Source organism: Aphelocoma coerulescens, chromosome 8 (assembly GCF_041296385.1).
Source record: "Aphelocoma coerulescens isolate FSJ_1873_10779 chromosome 8, UR_Acoe_1.0, whole genome shotgun sequence".
NCBI lineage: Eukaryota > Metazoa > Chordata > Aves > Passeriformes > Corvidae > Aphelocoma > Aphelocoma coerulescens.
In genome coordinates, this window is record NC_091022.1 from 6,668,619 (window position 1) to 6,688,493 (window position 19,875).

The 19,875-nt window shown below is 51.2% G+C and overlaps 1 long non-coding RNA gene across 3 annotated transcripts; it reads left to right on the plus strand.

Moving 5' to 3' along the window:
- Window positions 1-496: 496 nt before the first annotated feature.
- LOC138114167 (uncharacterized) lies at window positions 497-6,177 on the plus strand. Of its 3 annotated transcripts, none has more exons than XR_011152509.1 (4): window positions 497-532; window positions 948-1,021; window positions 1,589-1,695; window positions 5,818-6,177. It is a non-coding gene; the product is annotated as an uncharacterized lncRNA (long non-coding RNA). The 3 variants fall into 3 exon arrangements; XR_011152508.1 differs by lacking the exon at window positions 497-532 and adding an exon at window positions 541-664; XR_011152510.1 differs by lacking the exons at window positions 497-532; window positions 948-1,021 and adding an exon at window positions 541-664 and having other exon boundaries at window positions 5,818-6,117.
- The last annotated feature ends 13,698 nt before the right edge of the window (window positions 6,178-19,875 follow it).

Sequence of the window (19,875 nt, forward strand, 5' to 3'; positions counted from 1 at the left end):
GGATTTGCTGGGCAAAATAGGTGTGAATGGAATCACAGTAGCCCAGAACGGTGACTGGGGATGGACAGGGGCGTGGTCGGGGCTGGGTGGGCCGGGGTCTACAGAAAGAGTGCTGGAGGCAAGGGGCAGTGACTGAGGAGAGAGGGAGGGGGGGTGAGAGGGCAGGGCTGAGGGGAGCGCTTCTATGGAAGCCGTTGACGGGCCGAGAGGCGGTGACTGAGAAGCGACAGCGGCGCGGGGCGGCCCTGGAACGGTGAGTGCGGACAGTGTGGGCAGGGGCCATGTGGCAGGGTGCCGGTAGGGTGTTGGCCGGGGGGCCCCTCCGTGCGCACGATGGGTGGGTGTGTAGGTGGGAATTGCAGCTGCGGCGCCCCTTGTGGCCTGGCCAAAGCTGCCGAGCAGGGACGCCGCGCCCCTAGGGGCGGGGCCGGGCAGGCGCTGTCCTTGCAGCGCTGCAAGCGGCACCTGGGAATCGCCCGGGGCCGGGTGGGGTGGGGCGGGCATCTTGAGCGCCGGCGCTGGGAGCATGCAGGTGGGCTGGGAGCGCAGCGCGTCTGCGCTGCGGGCGGTTTGGTATGGCAAGTGTGCTTTGTAACGGGTTTGTGTTGAGATGCAACAGTGGGAGCATGGCTGGAGCGCCAGAGGTGCCGGGAGCAGGTGCCAGGTAACTGTGGGGAAGCCGCTGCGGTGGGTGCCCGGGGCCCTGTGCTGTCCCGGGGCCCTGTGCTGTCCCGGGGCCCTGTGCTGTCCCGGGGCCGGTAGTGGGCGGGGTGTCCCTGGGCAGCTTTAGGAACGCCAGGCAGCTAATTTGTCAAGGTGTTTGGCATAAATTTCAGGAGCAGTTCAGGATGTGCAACCGCACCTGATTATGTCGGGGAGATGGTAGCAATGAGTTTGTTGCTTCAAATCAGATCTCTTCTTGAGAGACACCGTTTGCTTATGGGCAGGTTTTCACTGTGAAAGGGCCTGCGAGTTTCTGATCTGCTGAGCTCTGCTGTGACGTTTTGTGCCTCAAACCACGGTGAGCGGCACTGGACTGTTGGTGATTACTGCGTCCAAACAGTGGTGCGCTTGTGGAGGGTGCTTTGCTGTGTCCAGGAGGGCATTGGTGGAGGGAGGAGGAAAGGATTTGGGTGTGGAATGTTCAGTCTGCTGGGACAAAGAGGGTGAACTCTGACTGCCTGGAGGCTGCAGATGGGGCTTTGAAGGGATAAGAGGCACACGGTGCAAGGAGAGATGGTGCCTCTTGTGCTGCTAATGGCCCTCCCTGATATCCCTTGCTCAGTTGTAAAAACTTTCTTTTCTTTGACGCATTTCCAGCGGCATTTTTGTGCTTTCACATCGCGGCGTTGCCGTGGATAGAAACCAAAGCGGCTGCAGAGCTGCTTTCCATTGCAGCCGAGTTGTGAAAGGAAAAACAATACACGTACATGTGTGTGCAGAAGCACTGCATTGTCCAGTGCCTTTGGCTCTAAGGCACCCTAAAAGCAACTCTTAGCAAGAACCCTGAGTAACTTTGGCCTTTCTGGGGGTGTGACGAGCGCCTGTGAAATAACAAGCCTCTGTTTCTATTTTCCCTTTCCTGCAGGTACCCTGGAGTGAGTGCTGTGACCCCTGGCTGAGGCTGGAGCGGGGCTTGGAGAAGGCGAAGCACCTCGCAGAAGCTATTTTCTGGAAGCACCCTTTTGTTGAAAGGTTTGTGTTATGTTTGGTGCTGTTGTCCCTCTCGCCTGTGTCTCCTGTTCCCGTGGCTGTTGGAGCCCTTGTAGGGCTCTATGTTCAAAAGTACCCCAGTATTTTCCAGCTTTTGGTATCGGTTCTTGAGATTTTTAAATGTTCTTTGGCTTTTTGGAGCACATTTGGTTTTTCTTTTTGTGCTTTGTAGTTCAGGATGCAGAAGCTGTATCGACCCTCCCACGGCAAGCAGTGCGAGTGTGCAGTGGTTAATTGGATTAGTTGTTGTCCGAGAAATCGTGAATTAATCTGTTTGTTTCTGTTGGTAGACGGTGAGAATTTGTTTCTGCTGTGTCTGTGTGGCTCTGGCCACACTTGTGGAGATGAAAAAGAAGCTCTTGGGTCACTCTGGGCTCGTGATAAGGAATGTGTGTTTGGAGAAGCCCCCTGTGGATAAACTGCTGCTGTTCTCTCGTAGCTCTGCGGCAGCGCTGAGTTTGGCATTAAGTGGTTGAAGGGTTTGCAAAAGCAGAGCGGGGAATGGACAAATGAGGAGTGTCTGCTTGTGTTTAAGGGAGGCTGAGCCCAGCAGTGAACCCAAAGCCCGTGCCCATAAGGAGCAGTAGTAATTGTATCTTGTTTTCCTCTCGAGATCACTGCCCAGTGTGGGACAAGAACTGAAACAAAACTTATTGGGGCCTTGGCAGAGAGAAAGAAGCGACAAATGGTGTTGGAAGAGTTGGCGTGAGTAGCTGTGAGATCATGATCTTAGCAGCCTCCGAATGAATCGGTAAAGGGAAGCCACGTTGTTATATGGAAAAACCTGTGGTGGGATGTGTGATCAAGGTTACTCGATGAGGGATTTCTGGAAACCCTGAAATATGTCAGTGTTTAATGTTTGATTCAGTTTTTGTTTTGTTTGGTTTTTTGGTGTTTTTTTTTTTTTTTTGTGTCCAAGCAAAGCATCTGGAACCAGTCCCTGAAGGCTTACCTGCAAGGTAAGTGAGGAGCTGAGGGATATGGGAAGGCAAACTTTGAGCGACGTGTGTTTTGGTTTCCTGAGGAGCTGTGGATTCCTGTCTTGCAAAATGTGCCTGGATTTCTGTGTCTCACCTGGCCTTGGTGTTAGAGGAAAGGAGTAAGGGTGTCAGCAAAGGCAGGGCAGGCTGCTCTCGAGGTCAGCAGTTGATTGTGACTTTGTTTCCTGGTTCTGCTTGGGATTGCGATGGAGCATGCCATGATGGTCTTTGTGATATCCTTTGAGTGTCTTGATTGAAGTAAAAGCATTGTTGCCCTCCGTGCCTTCCCTAATTGAGGGGTCCGTATCTTTTCTGTTGGGGCTGGTTAATTAGCATCTAGAACGGGCAGAGCCAACGCAGCTCAAAGTGTGCTTCCAGAGCATATGCAGGCAGGCGTTTTTGTGAGCTTCACGGGGCTGGTGGTATCGGAGGTTTATTTCAAAAGCGCTTCAAAGGAGAACGTTGTGACGTAACGATTGACGCTGTCCCCCCTCAAGCTGGTGCTGACTCCCGACTCTGGCTCCGTTCTGCTTCACGCCGCCCCTCAGTCTCGCGCCGCCAACCCCACTTCTGTCCCAACACCCCCGAGCACCGTCTGTGGGAGAGCCGATGTGCTCCCCCAAAGTCTCTTGGCCGGGGTGGTTCTGGCAGCGCTTCTGCAATTTTTGGCTTTGGGCACTTGTTTTGAGCTTAGCTTCATCGTGCTTTTTGCAGCGTGTTCTTGCCAGGAAAAGTGACAGTGCCCCGAGAATTGGGTGCTGTGCGGTGCCACTTGATCGAGTTTCGCCTCTGGCTGCCCCTCGGTTAGTTGTTCTTGCCCCTTTCCACTCAGTTTGTCTGGCCTGTTGGCCTTAAAACGCTTGGCTGAGTGTTTTTCTGGCCTCTTGAGGAAAACACATCACCAGCTTCCGCAAATAATGACTTGTTTGGGTTTTTGCTGCTTTGCCACGAGGAGCTATGCATTGTTTGGATCCGACTTATTGTAGCGAGGGGGCTGTTGAAGAGCGGGGCTGCTGAATGGCCTCGTTGGCCTGCATCACTTTTTCCTTTCTGTGCTGTAGTGAGATGTGGGGTGTGATGAGGCTGATGGCTGGTCTGAAGGCCTCACGGAGCTTGACTTAAAAACAGTAAAAATCCATCCCTGAGAAGGTGCAGTCACAGTGAAAGAAAATAGTCTTGCTATGGAACATCAAGAGTGGTGTGCCAAGAGGAAACTTGCATATAATATATAACTAATTGCTTGTCTAGCTCATTGTATTGCTGTTTGAGTGGTCACTGTTTTTTAGACTGCCCTGTCATTGTTTGCAAAGCAGCCAATCCTAATGAGCTGCAGTCATTGTGAAGAAGCATAAGAGTAATAGCTGAGAATAATCCAGATTCTCCTTCTTTTTGCTTCTTATGGCTTTGGATTACAATAAGTGGGTGTTGTGTGCCTGTCTCTATTGCGACAGTGAGATGAGCATGAAAGAGCTGCACAGCAGCAGGTCTCTCTCTGAGGGGCTAATTGGGAACGATAAGGTATCCCAGTTCATCCAGACTCAGAGGGTTCTCCTTGAAGTTGTCTTTGATATCGTCTCGGTTTAAGGCCCGTGGTAGGGTCTGCGGGCTGGGAACGTGTGTGTGGCGTAGTGCAGCTGTTGCCCCATCTCCTGTCCAGTCCTGTTTCAAGCTTGTAGTCCAGGCTTAACCCGCTTCCTTTTTTCTTTTTTTTTTTCCTTTGTCTTGTTTTGGATTTGCTGGGCAAAATAGCTGTGAATGGAATCACAAAATAGCTGTGAATGGAATCACAGTAGCCCAGAACGGTGACTGGGGAGGGACAGGGGCGTGGTCAGGGCTGGGTGGGCATTGCTGATCCCCCTCCTGACATGCTGGGTGTTTTGGGGTATCTGTGGGGAGGTCCCTCCCCATGCCCCATGCTGCAGCATTTCTTGCTCTTTCTTCCTGAAAGAGCAAGAAATACTGCAGAACAAAAAGGTAATTTTGATGAACATCATTCTCCTTTTCAGCCTCTTGAAACAGGGGAAAATATAGCAGAGTGTCCTCCCTGATTTTCTGTGAGTAACATTTTCTCCTGGGCTGGTTCTCCCTGCAGCAGAGCTCTGGGCTGAACATGCAGCCAAAGAAAAGCCTTATGGGATGCTGTACACTAGAAAAGCACAAAGTCTTACAGCCTGGGTGAGAAAGCAATGATTTTAGAAGAAAGAAATGTTACAAAATCTACAGCATGCAGGAAAGTGGGTTTTTGTGGTTTTTTTCTCCTTGTGAAGTTGTTCCTTTTCCCTTGCATTCCCTGGACTGCTCTGGGATCTGCCTGGTATTTTCCCTGGTTACCAGTGTTAGGTTATGGGATAAACACTACATTGCCTGCCCACAGAGAAGTAACAGTAGGAGGAAATCCAAATCATACCCTGTCCAAACTGCTCCCAGGCCCATTGCAGGAGGTGTTAGAGACACAAAGGCATATGGGAGACCAAATTACAGGCTCAAAGCAGGAGAAATCCTGGCTGGACTCCCCTGGGGCTGTCTCAGGAGATTCCCCCAGCCCCACGGGTCATTAAGGCAGCTGGAGCATCTCTCCTGAGATTTCGGAACATATCCAGGGCCCACTCCTGGGCATCTGTGCCACAGCTGCACTGGGGCTGTGGTATGTCCACATGCCAGCAACTAGGCAGACTGGGATCTGGGGGGAGGTTGGGCTGGCTGCGTATCTGAGGCCCCCTGGGAGGAAAATGAAGGAAATAAATACTCCAGTGTTTAGGAATGGCACAGCAAATCTCAGTGCCAGCCCTGATGGGTGGGAAAGGATGATTTTGCTTTCAGACAAGCCTAATTCCACTCATTTCCATTGTGGCCGCTTGCACACCAGCACAAAGGTGTGTGCCCAAGTGACCTGTCCAGCCATCAGTGGTGTCCAGATCTCTTGTGATAACTCAGGGCAACCCTAAGGTGGGGGTAGCATGGACTCTTTAGGTTGTGGTCACTCCTGATAGCAGGAGACATATCCATCCTCATGGAGAAAAGCATTTTCTCTTGTTTGGAGATGGAGAAATATGGGAATTACCAGCAGGTCAGCAAGCCTGTCTGGTTCTGACATAGATCTTAGCACAATCTTTTTTGCACACAGGTACAAAATCGCTGTTTGTACTCATGAGAAACAGAAGCAAGAAGCCTAAACAACAGAAAGAGAACACAGCAACAAAGCTGCACCTGGTGTTTTTCTGAATGCTTAGAATGCTTAGAATGCTTAAGCTGTATATAACCAGTAATAGTATGTTGTAGTTAAATAATAGCCAGTAAGTTTATTGTAGTAGTTAAGCAACCAATGGATAAGTAACATGAATGATAAACATACAAAAGTGTATAAATGACACTGGCTTTTTCGAATAAACAACTTTCTGCCTGGAACTGTTGTGGGGTCTGTATGTGTCATGTCCGTCTCAACAGCAACAGAGAAACACCTTAAAATTAGTTTTATTTTTCCTTTGTGATTATTTTAGTACTGACACTGCTGCACCATTCAAGGTCCTTTTTTGCTTTCAATTTGTCTCCCTCTCATTCCACAGGTTCCAGCTTTTTGAGTATATTGCTCAGCACTCGATTGTCTCAGCTGCTGCCAGTGGATTTCAAAGTGGAAATTCTCCAGTGGATATCAAAGCAGAGCCATCAGCCTGCTGGGCTTGGCTGATCCTCAAGCACGGTATTTTAGCAGGTCCCACTTCAGTGGATCCAGCTGCTGTTCAGATATAAAGTGGGAATTGATAGTGAGGATCACATCCTTTTACATTAGAGCTTTCCCTGTGGCACTTCCATGGCATTGTCCCTCTTGGAGACCATCAGCCTTGGTCTGTGTCAGTGATCTATAAACCCAGGAGTGATGTGGAAAACTCCTGCCTCAGGTGGGCAATCTCAATTATAAAATGCACAGCCTCTTTCTAAAGATTAGCCTAAAAACATGTGGCAAGTATAGCTGGGAGCCCAATTCCTCCTCTGAAGGCTGAACTTCTGAACTGCAGATAATTACTACTCTTCTCCTCCCTTTGGTGGTTTCTCCTATCTTAGGCCATGAAACAATAGGTAGGTGATTTCAAGTTTAAAATAAGTGAACATCTCTTGGCATGGCTGTGAGTTAAAAAATTCCAGCTTTGTGCTTCCAGATGAAGAGCCCAAGGCTGAGGAGTTGGAGATGTGTGTGTTGCCATGTGGTGGGTGAGTTACCAGCAGAGCCAAGGGCAGGGTGGTATCACAGCAGCTCAGAGCATGAGGGTGGTAAAACACTGGAGCGGGGTGAACACTAGCACAGGTTGCCCAGAGAGGGGGTGGATGCACCATCACTGGAAACATCCAGGGTCGGGTTGAGGATTCTGAGCAATCTGACTCAGCTGAAGATGTCCTTGCTCTTTGTCGGGTGGTTGGACCAGAGGACATTGAAAAAGTCCCTTCCATCCCACACCATTTTGTTATTCCATGGCTATGGAAGCTGGGCTGCTGGCAGGGGACCATGGCCCTAGTTTGGGACACAGCCCTACTGTCCCTGTGCTGCTGGGTGGTAGCATGTTCCTCAAACAAGCACTGCAGTCATGTTCCCTGGAGTAGGACAGACCTGCAGCTATGGGGTGGGATGAAGCACGGCTGCCTTGAGCTCCTTGTGCCAGGCTGGAGCTGGGAGCTCGGTGTGGAGATGGTCACGTGGGTGCTGCCCCTGAGCTGGTGACACGGAAGGGTCCCCGCAGGGACAGTCCCCGTGCTTCCTCCCCCGCAGCGGTGGCTGGAGGAGGGCCATGCCTGGGTGACAGAGGCATGCTGTCGTCCTGCCAAGCAGCAGGCAGCAGATGGCAATGTCGCCCTGCTGGAACCGCAGGGATGGAAGGAGATGCTTGCTGTGCTGACAGCTTGGGGACAGCAGACAAAACGACCCCCTTGGTGGGTCCAGCTCCTTTATCAGAAGCCGTAGGGTCTCTGGAAGCTTTGGGTGTCTGGTGGAAGTGCTCTTTGGCCCCGGGCTAATGTGGGTCCCTGCTCCACATGGCCACCCAGGCGGGACAGGTGAGCAAGGGAACAGGTAGGGACACTCCATTCTGCCTGCTCCCTCCCCACCTGCCTGGCAGAGGCTACTGTGGGTTGGTCACAGCTGGAGTAGCTCAGATGTAAAAGAGCCCAGACTGGCTCTTGCCAGGCCTTGGGGTGAAGTGATTTTGACAGCTGGGGAGACTGAGGCAGGGCACAGCGCTTGTGAGTGGTAATGGAGCTGGTCAGCTGCTGTTTTAGCAGTGGGGTGAATCTGCTCCCACTGCTGAGCCTTGGCACGGCTGGGATGTGATCTTTGGCAGGGTGTTGTGCCTCTTTCCCCTGACTCACCAGCAGGTGTTTTCCAGATGCAGCAGCTGGGAGGTTTGGATGGCCACAGGTTTGCCCCACACAGCCCCAGTGGGATGGGAAGCTGGGTGTTCCTGACCGCTGCCTGGCTTGGTGGTATCCCAGGGCCACCCCAGAGTCACCTCAGGGACTGTGCCATCCACTCTCTATGTGATGGGAGCAGGGCCAGCGTTGGAAATGTTTTCTTCTCCTTTTCTCCAAGCAGCTCCATCCCATCTTTTATCAGGCAGGGCTGCTGAGCTCAGGGAAATGGGAGCTGTGTGCCTGCCTGGGGCACACTCCTGCAGCATGACCATGGGTTTTGTTGACTTCTCTGAGCTGACAACATGCTGATAACTGCATCTGTGGTACAGAACACAGAGCTGGCATCAGCCCTGGGTGAAGTTGGCAGCTCTGGGTGCTGCCACTGCTAGTACCATTAGCAGCCAAAGCACCTCATCACAGGCCTGGGAAGGAGAGGCCAGAAGATGCTAAGAAATAATTCTCAGTTGTCAAAAGGGGCACTGTGGGTCCCCTTGGCCTCACCATTGCCTGGATCCAGCACATTTCATTGTGGTTTGTAACCAGGCTGTTCCTCAGGGTGCAAGGCACTGAGTTACAAATCTTCTGCTCCCCAAGCTGCAATGTTTCCAATTGGCACAGGGCCATGCAGGTGCTAAAAAACAAATTTATTTCCTCCATCTGAGCACTCCTGCTTCAGCATTCATTCAGTCAGCTCTTTACAGCAGGTGTGAGATAACAGGAAAATGCAATGCAGAGAGGAGAACCCATTGTCCTGGCTGGGTACTGCCCCATCAGGTACAGCCACAGGGATGCTGGCAGTGCACTCTCAGCATGCGTGGGCCAGACGTGGCCTTGGCAAAAGGCTTTGTGGGTCATGGCAGTGTTCTCGTGGTGTCCCCTCATCCACTCCCAGCTGTATCCCTGGCTAGGCTAAAGGGTGTCAGTACCTTGGAAGGTGCTGGGTTTGGGATCCTCCTTAAGAAAATTAAGGCTTTATGCCAGGAGGCACCAGGTCCATGTGTTTGGAGCTCAATTTCTTCCTCTCAGAAGAATTTGAGTGACTCTGTTTTCTTTACCTAATGCATGGCATTGTTGTCATTCATTAGACAGCAGCCAGGCTTTGCCACAATGGCAGCTGCATTTTGGGAGGAGGAGTGTCCTGGGCTGACACATCCATGAAATGTGGTGAACAGTGCTCAAGAGAGAGAGGTCAGACTGAACCACAGGTCCTGAGAAAGGCACTGAGGTTTGGGGGCTGGCCTCTGTGTTGATGCTGTGTGTGGTTTCATATGCTCCTCCCCTCTGGAATTATGCTTTGGTTTCCAGGAGAGGCTTGACTTGACACACCAGCCCTTAGCTGAGTCTCTTGTGTCAGCTAGAGGAGCTCCCCAGAGACCAGAGCACAGTGTGAAGGCACAGAGGGCTCCTCTGTCCTGAAGGATGATGGGTGTGGGATGTAACAGGGACCGATGGCAGAGAGGGGATGTGGGCACCTGGAGGAAGGAGACTGGCAGTACTGGAAAAGCCATGGCTACAAACAAGGAGGAAGGAAACCCTGCCTTGGAATCAAGTACAAACTGAGCCAGACCCTTTTTCACTTGATCACCTAGAAGTCCTGGAAAATTCAACAGAGGGGAAAGCAATCAAAACTGAATGCACTGCATCTTGACAGGGGTGTTCAGAGATGAGGAATGTGCAGTCCTTGCAGTCAGAGGAAGGTGTCCCAGCCCAGGAGATGCCTATCAGGCTGGACATTGCTTGTGCCACGTACACCTGCTGGGGGGTCAGATTGCTGCCAGTATTATAAACCCCTATCACTCTCCAGATGCAAATAAGCCATATCTCCTAAAGTGAATCTTATTAACCAGGAGTGGACTTTGCTGCCTGTGTTGTGCCCTTTAAACCTCACTTGGAGCTTTTCTCACTCTAGTGAGTTGGGGAGGGTTTGAGGAAAATAAAAAAAAAAGTGGTTTCTTCCAGTGTGAGCTGCTCTGAGCTGTGGATGTCCTGCCAGCCCCACGGGTGCTGCTGCAGGAGCAGCTCCAAGTTGCTTTGGTGCAATGGTGGAGATTCAGGGGCTCTGCCAACTCCAGCCAAACCATTTGGGATGTTCTTTGCCCAAGTTTGGAGCAGGAAGCTGCCCTTGCACTGCAGTTCCCTTGGCTGGCTCAGGAGAACTTGTCAGAGGCACTTGCACACCAAACTCTCCTTGCAGTGCTAAATCCACAGATAATGGACTTGCAGGTAACAATGCTGGGCTGCAGCTGCCCCTGCCTCCAGTCCTGCAAGCACAAACATCGCAAGGGACCTTTCTGGGCCTTTGTTTAAAATTAATGTCTGTCTTGGTGTTCCCAGGAAGGCTTCTGTAGCAGGAGCAGTAATTTATGAGGTCCTGGCATGGGCAGTGACTCTGTTTCACACATGATTCATGCAGTTCCCAGTAAGGATCCTTTGCTCCCCAGGATGGTTTTTATCACCAGCCTGTCCTCCCTGTGGGGCTGTTTCTTTCTCCTATTTCAAGATAAAGCAACCCATTTCCCTTGAGAATGGGAGCCTCTGGTCAAGGGGAAAGGGAAATGTTTTCTTCTGCATTGGCTTCCAATCTCTTAATGCTGTGCCCCTCTCTCCAGGCTGTCCCTCTCCCCATCGCTTGGGAAAGTACAGCCGTGCTCAGTCTAGTGAATGGGACTGCAGAGGGTAGTGCAGATCAGAGAATCACAGAATGGTTTGGGTTGGAAGGCCCTGAAAGATCATCTCATTCCTATCCCCCTGCCATGGGCAGGGATGCCACTCACTATCCCAGGGTTCTCCAAGCCCCGTGAACACTTTCCAGGATGGGGCAGCCACAGCCTCTCTGGGAAGCCTGTCCAAGATGTCCTGGCCTCTTTAGGTGTAGCTATAACCTGCAAGTGTGAAGATGGGAATGGGACCATCAGGGCCTCTTGTACCAGCCTGGCTCCTCAAACAGCTCCACGAGCTGTGACAAACACCAGTTCAACAGAAGAGGAATGTGCTGCCCCTGCCTTGCCAGTAGAGAGCTCGTGGGTAAACTGGAGGCTTGGCTGCCCCTTCAGAGCTTTGCAAAGCTGTTTGGATGCTGCTCTTCCTGCATCTCCTTTGGCGGCCAGATCAGCAGAGGGCACTGCATGTCCGTGCTTAATCCACCTGGGAAGGGAGGGAAGGTCTTTTCCACCGCTCCAGCTCCAGGCATGGACCAGCAGTGTTTGCTCATTGACCACCAAACCTCTCCCCCAGCTCCCTGCCAAAGAGCTCCAGGCTGCAGGGCAGCCTCCCTGATGGAAAGATCGGGTCCGATGAAGGAAATCAGGAGGCATTCGGTGAAAGGACAGGGAAACTTAGATCAAACATCAGGGAATCCACACTCAGGCAGCACAGAAGATCACTGCAGTGGAAAGCTCTGCTCTGGCAGGAGGTGATCCAAGACATCTGGGATGGACTGGCTGGCAGGCAGGGTGGGTGAGCGTTGGGGATCTGGACAAAGCCATAAAAGCAGTTTGGCTTTGTGCTCTGCTGTGGTCACTGCAGGTGGTCAGGGAGGAGATCCTACCCTGCCCAGTCTGCAGGATGGTACCCTCAGCCCCTGCAGAAGCAGAAGGGGTCTTTCCCACCATGGCCTGAGGTGGATATTTATAATTTATATTTGGGTATTTAACAGGGTATTTACCAGCCAAAGTGTCATCAGCATGGCCCCAGCCGGGTTTGGTGCAGATGGTGTCTTCCTTGGTGAGGTGTGGGCTGATTGGACGCTTTGGGCTCTTCCAACAAGAGTATTTGTGTGCAAACACAGAGATAAATGTCCCAAAGTGGATGTTCCCATGGTGCCTGTGGAAGTAGTTGTTTGCTGGAGTTAACAGGGAGCCAGGTGCTACCTCTTGCATTGCTGCAGCACTGCAGGTTTTGATGCTGTAGGGACTTCTCCTCGATGGAGGTCTCTGGCTGCAGAATCAGCAGGGAAGATCAAAGACTCATGGATTTTCTTGGATGGAATGTCCTGCTGTCTTTCACGGGGCAGGAAGGGAGAGTGATTGAATTCTGAAGTGTTTTCCCTTGGATTTCTCCCCTGGTTGAAATCAGGGCTTGTCTGAGAGCTCTTGGATGGTGAGTTGGCAGCACTTGAGCGACCACCCCATAACCCTCACCTGTCCGGCTGGTTCCTGCAGGGCTGGAACCCTGCAGGAGACCAGGAACATGCATCTCCACGAGGTACCTGTGGGTTGAGCCAACCCAAGGCTTCACTCAAACATAAGCTGACATATTTCCAGCCAGTAGGAAGTGATCAGTGCCTGGGAACCTGCCTTAGAGTGTATTTGTTGACTGAAACCTTTATCGAGAGAGTGAAGGTGGTTTCCAGACTTATTGATGTCCTTGAGATAGCTTTCGTGGAGCTTTCCAAGACACTGCAATCTCAGCTATTGCCCTTTGACAGCAGCAAAGATAAAGATATATGAACCTCCTGTTCAAGGAATCTTCCTCCTCTTCCTGCATTTCCTCGAGATTAGGCTGCTCCAGGGCTCTGTCCCTGGAACAACCAGCTGGGTTGTAACACACAGTCCTAATCACCCCTGAAATTGCTCTCTCCCTTGTTTCTCCTCACCCTCTTGGAGCAGGGGCTTGTGTGGAGGTGTCTGAGCTCTGCACAAGTGCGAGAAATCCTTGGGGTGGAGGTGATTGATTCCCTCTGACTCTGCAAGCAGAGTAGTGGCTCTCATCCTGTTCAGGCTGCCTAAACAAATTACTGTTGCACAGAAGAGATGAGAAAGCTGAGCTAAAACAGTGTTCCCTGGCACAATAATGCCTGAAACAGATGTGTGGTTTTGTAGGATTGTAAAGGAGCTGGGAAATGCTGTCAGCCTATCCAGGAATGTCCTGGTGAACCTCGTGGAGGCCACAGCCTCATATCACTGGGACAAAGTGTCAGACCCAAAAGGGATAGAGGTCTGTAAGGGGAACCCACTGGGGAGCTTGAGGCTACACAGACCTACCATGAGAAGGGGCTGTGGCAGTGCCAGTCAGTAAAGATGGAAGGGGAGGTGAGCTCCAATGTGCTCTGGGTGATCTCCATCCTGCAGATGGAATCACAGAATCATTTAAGTTGGAAAAGATCTTTAAGGTCATCAACCATGTCCCCAGATGCCTTGTCAACACTCTTTTAAATACCCCCAGTGATGGTGACTCCATCACTTCCCTAAGCAGCCTGTTTTAATCCCTGACAACCCTTTTCATGAAGACATTTTTCCTAATATCCAATCTAAACCTGGTGTGACTTGAGGCCATTTCCTCTTGTTCTATTGTTGTTACCTGGAAAAAGAGACCAACCCCCACCTGGCGACACCCTCCTGTCAGGGAGTTGTAGAGAGTGATAAGGTCCTCCCATAGCCTCTCTTTCTCCAGGCTGAGCCCTCCCAGCTCCCTCAGCTGCTCCTGGTGCTCTAGACCCTTCCCCAGCTCTGTTCCCTTTTCTGGACATGCTCCAGCCCCTCAATGTCCTTCTTGCAGTGAGGGACCCAGAACAAGACACAGGATTTGAGGTGTGGCCTCACCAGTGCCTAGCACAGGGGAATGGTCACTTGAGTCTGCTGGTCACACTATGGCTGGTACAGACCAGGTGCCATTGTCCTTCTTGCCTACCTGGGCACATGTTCAGCTGCTGTTGACCAGCACACCTGATTGCTGGTCCTCTTAGGTGACTGCCTTGGGGATCCTCCCTCTCAACACTTAGGAATCTTCTATAGATTTCCAGCACAGACATATCCATGAACAGCTTTTTCTTCATTTCTTCCTGAGGAAGAGGACAGTGCTGGCACAAACAGCTCCTCTCCCTGCCTGTGCTCTTCACTGTTGATTTGAAATGGTCTCTCTTTGGCCTTGGGTTTCAGAGGGATGCTTTTCAAAACCGGAAATAAATGGGCTTGAAATATTTCCCGTAATTTTGCAAGATCTCGACTCTCTGATAGCCAGATTAAAAGAAGGATGACAAGGAAATCAGCATTCAGGCTGGAACCACTACTGTTAAATAGACACCACTGTAAAGCCAGTACTTCTTGTTTACAATTGAACTAATGAATTTTTAGATATTAATGTATGAGAGATTGAATAAACAACCATTGTGCTTCTAAGGAATGAGTCCCAGGCTGTCCTGGGCTGGAATACTTTGTACTTTCCTGATTGCCTTCCAAGAATTTCAAATTACTTGGTAAGAGAAAAAACAACCTGGCTTCATGAGATGTTTGTGAGGTTTTCTGGATGGACTTAGTTCTTCTGCTCTGTGATAGGGCTGGTTTGGGGCAGAGCTCTGGGGTTGGGCACCGTGGGATACTGAACACCTGGGTGTTCATGGAGAGATGGGAACTTCATATGAAGGATAAACCACTGGGGTCAGAAGGGTCAGCCTGGGCGTGTTAAAACCCTGCTGCAGTGCACAGGTCTGCAACTGGTGTGTAGGCCTGGAAGTCAGCATTCCCAGTTTGTTTGGCATAGAAACGTCATGGACACCGGCACAGAGAAGTGAAGGGACAAGTCACACAGCAGTTCAGAGAGAGAGACAGCAAGAAAAGGACTCTGCTTGCCTAATTCATGAGCCTTTCAGGAGCAGCTCGGATGCTATTGGGCATGGGTCCATGGGAACAGCCCCCAGGGACAAAGTGACAAAGGGATGTGTGGCCAGGCCATTTCCCCCGTGCCATGGAGAGACCATGCCATACTCTCCAAGGAAGCTGTGGCCCATGTTATGTACTTCTGGGTTCGCCAGGCTTACCCAGAGTGTTTCTGTGCCATGGTGGCCCTGACAATTGCAAATTGTCCCTCTGGGCCAGCCCAGACAATCCTGCCTTGGGCATCCTGACCAGCACTTTGGTAGAGCAGGCAGGATGGGTCCCTCTCTACCTGGCTTCTTTTTGGATGTGGTTCCCAAGCCAGCTGTCTGGAGCTGTGGAAAGAGTAATGAATTTGGATTACCAAACCATCTGCTGGTTGCATTTTTAAAAAGCAATTAAAGCAAAATTGTTTCCAGCCCTTCTGTTTGCAAGATGTAGTCTAAAGAGAGAGATCCAACCCAGGATTTGCCCAATCCTGCCGCTGCTCCAAGTATGAGTTAATTTGATTTAATTCCTCTGCTGTGCCTGCTGGAAAGTGAGTTCCCCACTGAGGGACCAGGGAGCATGCAGGTAAACAGGGCTGTGTGCTGTTCACTTTCAATGATGGGGAAACCTAGGAAAATGGCATTTCGAGACTTTTTAAACTGCTTTTAATTAGAGCTTATTGAACAGAGTTTAAAAATGTAGGAAGTAGGAATACTTTTGCATGGTAGACTATGATAGAATGTCGCTGGAGATGGATGGATGGATGGAAGGTCTAGGCAGTGTTGGAGGGTCTGAGGAGCTGTTCCTGGGGCACCCCACAGGGCTGGGGAACCGGTGTGGGGGCAAGGGGTCCTTGAGAGCCATCTCTGCTCACACACTGACTGCCAGGGACCTCTCAAAGCACAAAACTCTTCTTCCTTCCTTTTCTTGTGGTGAAAGGCATGTAGAGGGGGGGAAAGGGAGGTAGGGAAAAGAGAAGGTGGGGTGATATCATTCTTCCTTGTCCTCCTTTGGCAGCTGTCACCCTGCCAAATCAGAGGATGACCTTGTGCTGGAGGAGAAGGTGAGGCCATGCCTGGTGGTGAAGGGCACAGAAGTAGAGGATTTAATATTCTTCATGTTTTTATGTCTGCAGAGTTTTCATTCCTGTTCTGCTGAGAGGTCATGCCCAGGAGAGCTGGGGAAATGAATCCTCATAACCCATGAAGGGCACGGTTTTGGGGATACCTGGTGACTGCCTGACAGCCAAATATGACAGGATCAAGATGTCCTGGTGCTTCAGGCTGTGCTTGGTGGAAAGGTCACACACCCGGGCCACCAGTGACAAACTGTGATGCTCTGGGAGCAAAAGAGAGAGAGAGAGGATATTTGGGACAAAGCACCTTCTTTTTCCAGCAGGAGAAGGTGACATGCCCCAGTGCTAAGTCTTGGAGAGAGTGAGATGAGATGAATCAGAGAATCCCAGAATGGTTTGGGTTTGTAAGGACAGTAAATGTCATTTAGTTCCAATTCCCTGACATGGACAGGGACACCCTCCACTAGACCAGGTTGCCAGAGCCATCTCCAACCTGGCCTTGAACAATTCCAGGGATGGGGCATCCACAGCTTCCCTGGGCAACCTGTGCCAGGGCCTCATCACCCTCACAGGAAAAAATTTCTTCCTAAAATCTCATCTAACCCTGCTGTCTCTCAATTTGCATCCATTCCTCCTTGTCCTGTCACTACGGTTCCTGATGACAAGTCCCTCTCTGGCTTCCGTGTAGGTCTCTTGGAAGGTGCTGTGAGGTCTCCATGCAACCTTCTCTTCTCTAGGCTGAACAGCCCCAACTTTCTCAGCCTGTCTCCTTAGGGGACGTGCTCTTATCAACTTCGTGGGCCTCCTCACAACATTTCCATGTCATTCTTATGTTGGGGACACCAGAATTGTTGAAATGAGATAAAATGAAGTGATGGTGCTCTGTTGAGTATGGGGAGTACAGGACACTGTGGGGAGAGCCTGGCTTGGCTGACTCCTACCACTGTGCCAACAACCAGCTGAATATACCATGGCTATGCATCGAGGGGGCAAAAACCCCTAGAACATGGCCAGGAGGTGTTCCCTGATGAGCAGAGGGCTTAGGACAGCTGCAGGTTCTTTGCTGGGGTGGCTGCTTGGTTTACAAGGAAAAGGCCCCCGGTGCAGCCCAGAGCTGAGTTTATGTAAGAGCTGGCAGTGGGGCTGGTAGTGCAGAAACCCAACAGGGCGCAGCCGCCTTTGATTCTCTCCTGTTTGCTCAGCAGCTTTCATGCGGCGGGGGAGCAGGGCAGGGACACGAGATTCCTGCACACTGAAGTCCTCTGTTTCTCTCGGCAGGATAAACAGGACATAAAACAAAGCCCTGAGCCAGCTCTCGCCTCGGAGGCAGTGTGCTGCCAAAACCCCTGCGGGACAGCCTGTTCCCCTGGGGAGCAGCCGCCCCATCCAGAGTGCCACAGGCTGGGATGCAGGAGGTGATGGGAGCCCACCCAGGAAGGGTTCTGGGTTCTGCAGCCATTTTGGTGGCCGGGTGAGTGTTGCCCTGTGGTATTGATGAGCAGGGAAATGGGGGCAAAACTCCCTGGCAGGATTCAGGTGGTGAGTCGTATGAACTTGGAGAGCCCAGGATGGATTTTCCAAAGTGACACTAGGCTGGACACTGTGTAGCCACTGTTTGGGCTGGGTGTCACCTGCCCAGCTGCCCCACAAGGCGCAGTCCGAGGCAGCAGGATTGAGCCCTGTCTGACCCTCCATGGGGTGCAGCAGGGTGAGGAAAAGGTCAGACTCTGTTCCTCTCTGCAATGGACTCGGGGGGTTTTCAGTGTTCCCTTAAAGCTCAGCTGCTTTATTTATCATTTCCCTTGAGGAATAATTTCCAGGCTCTCTTGCCCCCTGATCCCTGCCAGTGACAGAGGGCGATGGGGCTGACCTCAACCCTTTCCCAATGCAGGATTAGCTAAACTGGCTCCTCAGAGACACAGCCCAAACTCATGCCAGCTCCCCTAAATCTCCAGAGAACCATGATTTCACCACTGCTGTCTTGCTGAGGGACAAGGTGAGAAGGCAGGGGGCACACACTTGCTGGCAGGGTTTGAAACCCTTCCAAGAGTTTCAAGTGGGGTTTGCTTGGGAACAAAGTGTCCTGTAGCCATCCAGAAGTCACTTGGTTGGGGGAAAGCATTGGCCTAGTCTGAGGATGCAGCAAAACTCAGAAACGCTATTGTTGCAGAAGGAACATGAAGGGAGGATGGTTTGGTGCTGAACCACTGTCCTGCCAGCCATGATGGGCACGAGGTCCCCTCTCTCCCAGGGCACTGCCAGTGAATTATCCCGAGCAGCCCTGCCCCAGCCCTGCCACAAGCCTTGTGCTGCTGTGTGCACTGGTTTTGCCGGCTTCTGCTCCCAAAAGGAAGAGCTGTGGCAAGGAAAAAGCCATCTGGGCCAAAAGCTGCTTTCCTGGCTGGGATGTAGGAGCTCTGAGGTACACACACACACATAAACCCATGGAAATGCAGAGAAAGGACATGCTGCCCTGAGGAACCAATGTGCCTAGGTACCTGCTCTGGCTGCTGAGCATCCCTGCAAGTGCCTGAGCTCTGCTCCTCCAAAACCCTTGGGATCTTGGTGGCAGGGAGGATGCAAATCCTGAGGCCGCTTTTCCAAACCTCTTGGCCTGGGGTTTTGTGAGAGCCAGCTTTCTTGTAGGTTTCCCACTCTGGGCTTGATGGGTTGGAAATACTGCAAGAGCAGCCCTTTTTCTGTTTTGTTTTGGGCTTTTTTTTCCCCTGATGTTTGTGTCTTTCCACTTCTGTCTCTGGCCAAGGCAAGCAGTGCCAGGGCACAAGGGCCAGGCACACTTAGAGGGAGGAATGGGGAAGCAAAGCACCCTCAACCCACAGGACTGCTGGGACAGAACACAAACATGGTAATGGGAATGAGGAAAAGGAGAGTTTGCTTACAAGCTCTGGCTGAGGGATGGCTCTCCTCACAGGCATTCATGGAATTATTGAATGGTCTGGATTAGAAGCGACCCTGAAGATCTTCTAGTCCACCCCCTGCAATGGGCAGGGACACCTTCCACTAGACCAGGTTATTCCAAGTCTCATCCGGCCTGGCCTTGAACACTTCCAGGGATGGGGCATCCACAACTATTTTGGGCAACCTGTGTCAGCACTTCACCACTCTCCGAATAAAGAATTTCTTCCTAATATCCAATCTAAGCCTGCCCTCTGTCAGTTTAAAATCATTGCCCCTTGTCCTATTACTCAATGTCCTTGTCAAAAGTTCCTCCCTAACCTTCTTGGAAGCCCCTTTTCCACGCTGGAAACTTCCTGGACTTGAGGCCAGTATCATGGCTCCAGTTCAGCCCCCTGCCCCTTCACTGATGCTGGGTTACCTTGGGAGAGGTGAGGAGAGTCTGCACAGGGGGTTCACACAGGATTCGCACCCCTTCCTAGTCCCATGGATGGCTCTCCTTGCCCCTGCTTTGAATAGGAATATGGGCTCCAGCTGCATGAGTGGAAAAGGCTCCAGCTCCCAAAAAGCAGCGCAGGATCAAAGCTTTCAAAACACTCAGGGCATTTGGCCTGGGAGGTTTTGTTCTGACTATTTATAGCAGTTGGGGCCAAGTGAGTTCAGAGTTGGAGGAAAACTTTTCCAAAGCTGGGGACCATTTGGATGAGGGAGGGGGAAAGGGAGTTCAGCCAGGCCCATTTCCAGCAAATGTTGACTCCTTCCCTTAAGTATGTATTGCTATCCATGACACACTAACAACAGCTCCGCACACAAGTGCCTGGCTGGGCTTGTAAAGATTGAAGGAAAAATGTGAATTGGCTGGGAAGGAGAACACGGAAAAGAAAGTTTCCAAACAGCAAAGCTGTAGCACTTGAAAGCAGAAACTTTCCTTACCAGCTTGTTTTCATCCTGTGGTCAATATCCTTCAATTAGATACATCGGGACTGTTTTCCAGGGGAAAGCTGGCCATGATTTTAGGGCAGAAAGACCAAATTATGGTTTCCTGAAGCTGTGCTTGGAAATGGACAGGAGGGGCCTTTTTATCTTCAAGGTGAATTTTCTTGTGCTGTTGCTAAAGATCATTTCATTTTCCTGTGCTACCCCAGCAAAGCCAGGCTTAAGCTCTGAGCAAGCAAACCAACACAACATCCTTTAAATCCTGTCACCTAAGGCCATG